Raw genomic sequence first — 8815 nt, forward strand, 5'->3', positions numbered from 1 at the left:
TTTATCAAAATAAATATTCTGTAGGGAAGAGAAGAATCAATCATACTGTTCCACAGTTACTTCCCCTTGTGATGTATATAAATCTTGGTAAAAAGATTTAAAAGCCTTATTAATTTCCCCTGCCTCTGTAGTCAGTTTATTTTTGTCATCAAAGATAGAAGGGATTAAGTTTTGAATACTAAGCTTTTTCACTCTATGGGCTAAGTATTTACCTGCTCTCTTACCTTTTTCATAAGTTTGTTTTGTGCAAAATAGAGCAAATTATGTCATTTAGTTCCAATTTAAAACTGTTTAAATTATTAAGAGTTACAGGGTCTAGATGATTAATATGTTGTTTTTTCAGGGTCCGAATCATCTAATTTAACTAGTTTTTCACGTTCCACGCGTTTACGTAGCGAGCAGTGTTGGATAAGCTGTCCCCTCAGGAAAGCCTTAAAAGCATCCCATGTTATACCAGGGTCAGAGCCATCATTGAAAAGCCAATATTCATCTATTGCCGCGTATATAAAAGGAACATGAGGTCTCACTTTACAATAGAGAATTGTTAAAGCTCCATCTTGTGTTTTTTTATAGTTATACTTTTATACTTTTTTAAACAAAAAGTTAAAAACCTCCCTTCCCTAACCAAACCCTTCCCTATGCAAGAAGGCTGTATCCCGGTACGCTATGCTACCGATATGTTGACTGCCTCATTACGTTGATCTCGCGATAATCTATTTTCCTGTAGAAAGTCTCCCAATTATTAAACATAACTGTGAACTTAGAATGATCACCTAAAATAAGTAACGAATACTCAAAAAGTATATCTCAGAGCATTTTAACTCTTGGTATTACAACCCATTAACCATCTGGTGGCATATATATACGACAAAGTAATGTTAGTACTTTCTGGATATATTCTGTCCAAGACACCTGCACATTGCAAACAGGTTGTGCAAATAGGGGGAAAAAAGCAATAAACTCCAAAATCTCCTGAACAGTTTTTGTTGCGAACACTTGAGACTGGTGTGCCTCACAGGTGACGCTCATTCTCAATCACGGACAACGATCTCTCGTCAACCTCGCCACAGTATCCTTTTCTAATGGAACTTCACCACGTTTTGTCATTGGGAGAGGCATCAGACAAGGGTGCCCTATTTCTCTATTTTTTGGTTCTGTTGGTTGCAGAGCTTCTTAACCTTTATTGTGCATTGTTTGAATATTGAGGGCATCCAAATAGCAGACTGCACTATTTTAGTTAGTCAGCTGACAAATTATATATGTATCTTCTTGAACAATAAAAAAAGGTCCCCACTATATTAGAGACTATAAAACTCTTTTTTGATGCCTCTGGCCTTTCTGTTAATCAGAATAAATCAGAGTTCATGACAATTCATCAGTCTGATATCCCTGAGATATGTGGAATTAAGATAAAACAAAAGGTTAGATATCTTGGCATTATATTTAATAAATGTCCACATGAAAGAGTTGAAAATAATTGTTCTACATGTTTGCATAAAGCAAAAGCTGTTTTTAATTACTGGTCTCAGAGGAACCTGTCGATCCATGGGTGTGTTCTGCTTTCCAACCCCTTTCTCTCCTTGTATGTTAATCCCAAAATGTGTTCAGATATTGACATGGCCTTATTTAAATTAATTTGGAAAAACAGAACTGAATATATAAAGAGAAAAATGATTATTAGAAATGTTTCAGAGGGTGGGCTTAACGTTTTTGATTTCAGTACTCTTAATAATATATATTTTTTAATTAACTGGATAAAACACTGCTTGAACCAGAATAATTATATTTGGTTTTAAATCCCCAACCTGTTTTTTATTTTTTGGTGAAAAATGTGGTGGGTTAAACTTTTTACTATTATGTGACTTCAAATGTAGCAAATTTCCCATCAAATTATCCAATTTTCACAAGCAATCACTAGAAGCATGGAAAATAGCCTTTAAGCATAAGCATAATTTATCACCACACTCATGCATATTATGGAATAACCAACTTGTGTTATCTAAAAGAAAGAGTATATTTAAAAGAGAATGGTTTGATAAGGGAATTTTATTTATATAAGACTTACTAAATGGTGATGGTGAGATTTATAGTAGGGTAACAGTCTAAGACCCAGGACCAGTAGTGAAGAATGAAGACCAAGAGTCAGGAATGTAATTAATTAAAGATAAATTTACTGAAGAATAGTTTCCAGTTTCATCAGCAGAAGCCAGCTTTAAGTCTCACAAAGAGTTTGTAGGCCGCACTCCCTCTACCAGCCTATCGTACATACAATTGTTTCAACAGTTACACTGTTTTCAAGGACATTGATTACATCAACACTGCCAGATGGGCTAATCCTGATTGGCTACAGAAACATACAAGTCTTAATAGTAGTCACATGTATAGATATGCGAGAGTGGTGTCGTTGAGTGAGGATGCTTGTCGCAATCCCCCCCCCCCCCCCCCCCCCCTGCTGGTCTGGGGGGGTTAAGCACCGATCAGATAGCTCCAACAGACCTGCAAAGAACATGTGAAACACACACACAAGCACTAGGGCATCGCACTTTAGTCAAGTTAACTTTATTTATATAGCACTTTTAACAATACAGATTGTTTCAAAGCAGCTTTACAGTGTTAAACAGGAAAATAATGCAGCATAATTTTATTCAGCCGCCTAGCCATTCTGGAGAAAAAATGTCATCAGTTAATTTCAATTATCATACAGTGACAGTGTGGGCTTTAGATCAGTAATTAGAACAGTAATTTAGTTTATATGGTTAATTTAGTTTAATAATTAGATTTATTTTTAGTTGAAAAATTTAGAAAAATTGAATGTCCCCAACTGAGCACGCCAAGCCAGAGGCAACAGTGGCAAGGAAACCAAAACCCCATCAGGTGACCTAATGCAGAAAAAAAAACCTTGGGAGAAACCAGGCTCAGTCAGGTGCCAGTTCTCCTCTGGCCAATTAACAAACAGCGTATGATTATTATTCTGGAAACTTTACAGGTCAGGGGTCATGATAGATCGGAATATTCGAAGGATCGGAGACAACATGCCGGAGACGGGTTTATTGAGGAAGACAAATCGATTGAAGTATTATTAAATTGTAATATTCGAACAATCGGAGTCATCACGCCAGAGACAGGTTTATTGAGGATGCCGTGTCGACGATGCAATTTCAGGGGAGTCTAATTGACACGGTCTTTGCAGACACTTCAGGGTCCTGTGTTGGTCACGTCTGGGCACAGGTCCACCATCTGATCTGGATACAGCCTGGATCCGGCTGACTGCAGTAAACCTCGGAATAAAACAGAGAGACTATCATTAGCGTAGATGCCATTCTTCCGATGATGTAACGAGTACATCAGGTGTTATGGGAAGTGTTCCCGGTTCCGGCTGACCTAGTTAATGCAGCCTAACAATCATTTAATTGAAAAAGTGTTTTATGTGTATGCCATAGTAAAGAGATGTGTTTTTAGTCTAGATTTAAACTGACAGAGTGTGTATGCTTCCCGTACAATATTAGGAAGACTGTTCCAGAGTTTAGGTGCTAAATAGGAAAAGGATCGACTGCCTAGACATGATGGAGTATAATGTGTTAAGAGCTCGATCAAGTATTGGGGAGCTAAACCATTTAGTGCTTTGTAAGTAATAAGCAAGATTTTAAAATGTACGCAATGTTTAATAGGCAGCCAGTGCAATGCTGACAGAACTGGGCTAATATGGTCGTACTTCCTGGTTCTAGTAAGAACTCGAGCTGCTGCGTTTTGGACCAGCTAGAGTTTATTTATTAAGCAAGCAGGGCAACCACCCAGTAGAGCATTACAAAAATCTAACCTTGAGGTCATGAACGCATGAACTAACTGTTCAGCATTTTGCATTGAGAGCATGTGCCGTGATTTAGATATATTTTTAAGATGGTAGAATGCAGTTTTACAGATGCTAGAAACGTGGCTTTCAGATGAAAGATTGGTTTCAAAGAGCACACCCAGGTTCCTCACTGACGACGAGGACTTGACAGAGCAGCCATCAAGTGTTAGACAGTATTCTAGGTTACTACTTGTGGAGCTTTTATGTCCAATATTTAAAAATTCATTTTTTTCTGAATTGAGTTGCAGGAAATTACTGGTCATCCAATGCTTTATATCAGCTATGCATTCCGTTAATCTTGTGAATTGGTAAATTTCTTCAGGGCGTGAAGAAATATAGAGCTGAGTATCGTCAGCATAACAATGAAAACTAACGCCATGCTTCCTAATGATATCTCCCAGTGGTAGCATGTACAGGGTGAAGAGCAGCGGTCCTAGCACTGAGCCCTGCAGTACTCCATACTGAACTTGTGATCGGTGTGACATCTCTTCATTTACTGCTACAAACTGATAACGGTCACATAGGTATGATTTAAACCATGACAAAGCAATTCCACTAATACCTACATCATTTTTGAGTCTATTCAAAAGAATTTTGTGGTCGATAGTATCGAATGCAGCGCTAAGATCGAGTAACACTAATAGAGAGATACAGCCACGGACAGATGATAAGAGTAAATCATTTGTAACTCTGATGAGAGCAGTCTCAGTACTATGATACGGTCTAAATCCTGACTGGAAATCCTCACAGATACCATTTCTTTCTAAAATGGAACATAATTGTGAAGACACTGCCTTTTCAAGTACTTTTGACAGAGAGGATAGATTTGAGATTGGTCTATAATTGACTAATTCTGTATGATCAAGTTGCGTTTTTTTAATAAGTGGTTTAATAATAGCCAACTTAAAAGTTTTCGGTACATATCCTAATGACAAAGATGAATTAATGATATTAAGAAGAGGATCTATGACCTCTTGTAGCATCTCTTTTAATAGCCTAGTCGGTATAGGGTCGAGCATACATGTTGTTGATTTTGATGATTTAACGAGTTTAGCCAATTCTTCTTCTCCTATAGCAGTGAATGAGTGCAATTTTTCCTCAGTGACACGACAATGCTCTGTCTGATGTGATACTGTAGTAGACGGCTGCATGGTTAAAATTTTCTTCCTAATATTATCAATCTTACATGTAAAGAAGTTCATAAAGTCATTACTGCTGTGCTGTTTACAAACATCAGAAGTTGAAGCTTTATTTTTGGTTGATTTAGCCACCGTATCGAATAAATACCTAGGGTTGTGTTTGTTTTCTTCCAAGAGAGTCGAGAAATAAGCAGATCTAGCAGTTTTTACAGCCTTTCTGTATGCGATCATGTGCTCTTTCCACGAATTACGAAAGACCTCAAGTTTTGTTTTCTTCCAGCTGCGCTCCATTTTTCTGGCTGCTGTTTTAAGGGCCCGAGTGTGCTCGTTGTACCACGGCGTTGGACTAATTTCTTTTATCTTCTTTAAGCGCAGGGGAGCAACTGTGTCTAAAGTACTGGAAAAGAGAGAGTCAATAGTTTCTGTTGCAACATCGAGTTCTTCTAAGCTATCTGGGATGCTGAGGAGATGATACTGATGAGCAAGATTATTTAAAAAGCAATCTTTAGTGGCGGCAGTGATTGTCCTGCCATTTTTGAAGCGAGGGGACGGCTTTGCAGCCTTAGCTAAATTAAGTATACATGATACTAGGTAATGATCTGAGATGTCATCGCTCTGCTGCAGAATTTCAACGGTATCAACATTTATTCCATGTGACAATGTTAGGTCTAAAGTATGATTATGACGATAAGTGGGTCCTGACACGTGTTGCCTAACTCCAATAGAGTTTAGAATGTCTTTAAATGCTAATTCCAATGTATCTTTTTCGTTGTCTACATGCATATTAAAATCACCAACAATTAGTAATTTATCTACGGCCAGTACTAACTCTGATAGAAAATCAGCAAATTCTTTGATAAAGTCTGTATTATGCCCTGGTGGCCTGTATACAGTAGCTAACACAAATATTAAATGGGGTTTATCATGTACACTACATAACGTTACATAAAGCACCAAAACTTCGAAGGAATTATATTTGAAACTAGACTTCTGAGTAATACTGAAGATATTATTATAAATTACAGCAACCCCTCCCCCTTTACCTTTCAGACGCGGCTCATGTTTATAACAATAATCTTGGGGGGTGGACTCATTTAAAGTAATGTAGTCGTCAGGTTTTAGCCAGGTTTCTGTCAAACATAGCATATCTAAATTATTATCTGTAATGATATCAATAACAATAAGCGCTTTTGGGGAAAGGGATCGAATATTCAGCAACCCAAGCTTTATCAATTGTTCATCTGTATTATATCTGTTGTTTATTTGTTGGACATAAATAAAATTTTTACTGTTGAATGGTTTTGATAATTTTTTGTATTTACTAATTCGGGGAACAGACACAGTCTCTACATGATAATATCTAGGTGAAAGAGTCTCTATGTGCTGTGATTTATCTGACTCCAGTGATATGAGACAGCTAGCAGACGGTAGGTTTAGCCAGTTTGTCTGCTTCCTGACCTGGGCCCTAGTGAGTCAAGGTTTAGCTCTAAGACTATGTGCCAAATTACTAGAGAGAAGAGCAGAACCACCCCATGAGGGATGGATGCCATCCTTCTTCAACAGGTCAGGTCTGCCCCAAAAACTTTTCCAATTGTCTATGAACCCTATATTATTTTGTGGACACCACTTAGACAACCAGCCATTGAGTGATGATAGTCTGCTAACTATCTCATCACTCCTTTTTAGAGGGAGTGGTCCAGAACAATAAACAGCCTCTGACATCGTACTAGTGAGTTCACACATCTCTTTAATGTTAATTTTGGTGATCTCCGACTGGCGAAGTTGAACATCATTAGTGCCGACGTGAATAATAATCTTTACGAGATTAATCTTAATCTTTAAAAGAATTTACGATTAGCTTTAGCCAGCACAATTTGCTTTGATGTCAGGCGCTCTGGTTCCCGGTAAACATTTGACTATGGTGGCTGGTGTCTCTATTTTCACGTTCCGTGTAATAGAATCACCAATGACTAGGGCACTTTCAGCAGGATACTCAGTGGGTGCTTCAGATACTCAGTAGAACCTGTTTGATGTTCTAACCGGAATGGAAAAGTGATTTTTTTATCTGCGACTATGCCGTCTCATTGTCACCCAGTTTCCCTGCTGCGGGGGCCCTGCAGTCGGAACCGAAGAATGTAGAGTTCACTAAGCTATTCGCATCCAAATCAGTATCTAAAGCTGTTACATCCTCACTATTCTCAGATAAAGTATGGATGCGTGTTTCTAATTCTGAAATCTTCTCCGTCAGCCTAACTATCTCCTTAAATTTATCACATGTGAAGCCCTGTTCGCCAACGGAGAAGCCTATGCTAAACATACAGCAAGCAGTGCTAGTGACAATGACAGGAGATGACATGACTTACCGTGTTTGTTGATTAATCAAACTTACCACAATTGTTTGCAGGACACCATTTACTAATCCAACTAATGAACTCAGAAAACAGGAGACCCGGGTGCAGAGATGACAAGCTAATAGGTTAACAAAATGCTAACATGTGATGGTGATTTAGATTAAAAGCTAGCAATGTCAAATTTAACGTGATAGGTAATATTTAGACAATGTATGGTGATGAGTAAATTATATTTAGCAGTAGAACGAAGAAGATATATCAAAATAGAGATTCAAACGCAAGTAAGGCTGTACAGAGCTACAGGCCGGCAGGAAGCAGTAAGGAGCAATCGATCAGGAGCAGGAGACGTTTAGTCTCTTAACGTTTAGTCAGTGTCAGTGGGTCCTGACCTTTATCAAAAGAACACATACTACCACAAAACATAGATAAAACAATCTCTCTCCTTTGAGAGAGAGGAGTACACATACATCATATTTGACCTTTGACACAGTCAATCATCAGATTCTTCTGTCCACCCTTTCATCACTTGGCATCACAGGGATTCCACTCCACTGGTTTGAACCCTATATCACAGGTAGGTCTTTCAAGGTTGCCTGGAGAGGGGAGGTATCCAAAGCACATCAGCTGACCACAGGGGTTCCTCAGGGCTCAGTGCTTGGACCTCTCCTCTTCTCCATTTACACTACATCATTGGGACCATCATACAGGCACATGGCTTCTCATACCACTGCTATGCTGATGACTCTCAGGTCTACCTTTCATTCCAACCAGACGACCCCACAGGAGCTGCAAGAATCTCCAGCTGTCTGGCGGACATCTCGGCATGGATGAAAAAACATCACCTGCAGCTCAACCTGGCAAAGACTGAACTGCTCGTCTTCCCGGCCAATCCGACAATACAACATGACTTTGCCATCCAGCTAGGTTCATCTCGGATCACCCCTTCAGGGTCGGTCAGAAACCTTGGCGTAATCTTTGACGACCAGCTGTCCTTCAAAGACCACATTTCAAAGACAGCTCGCTCATGCAGGTATGCATGAGCTATAGCTTTCCTGTAGCTCAAACAGTAGAGTGTGGCACTAGCAACGCCAGGGACGCTCACTCACATACACACACACACGCGTCTGGTTCACTATCTTTGTGGGAATTTTCCATAGACGTAATGGTTTTTATACCGTACATACTGTACATTCTATCCCCCTACACTACCCCTAAACCTACCCATCACAGGAGACATTCTGCATTTTTACATTTAAAAAAAACATCATTTAGCATGTTTATGAATCCATTTACATTGTGGGGACTGCTTGCTGACATATGTTGGTGCAACTACATTACAAACATATGTTGGTGCAACTACATTATGAGGACATTCCATAGACGTAATGGTTTTGATACAGTACAAACTGTACATTCTATCCCCCTACACTACCCCTAAACCTACCCAACACACACACACACACACACACACTACC

This window comes from Gobio gobio (assembly GCF_949357685.1).
Source record: "Gobio gobio genome assembly, chromosome: 8".
NCBI classification, from domain to species: Eukaryota; Metazoa; Chordata; class Actinopteri; order Cypriniformes; family Gobionidae; genus Gobio; species Gobio gobio.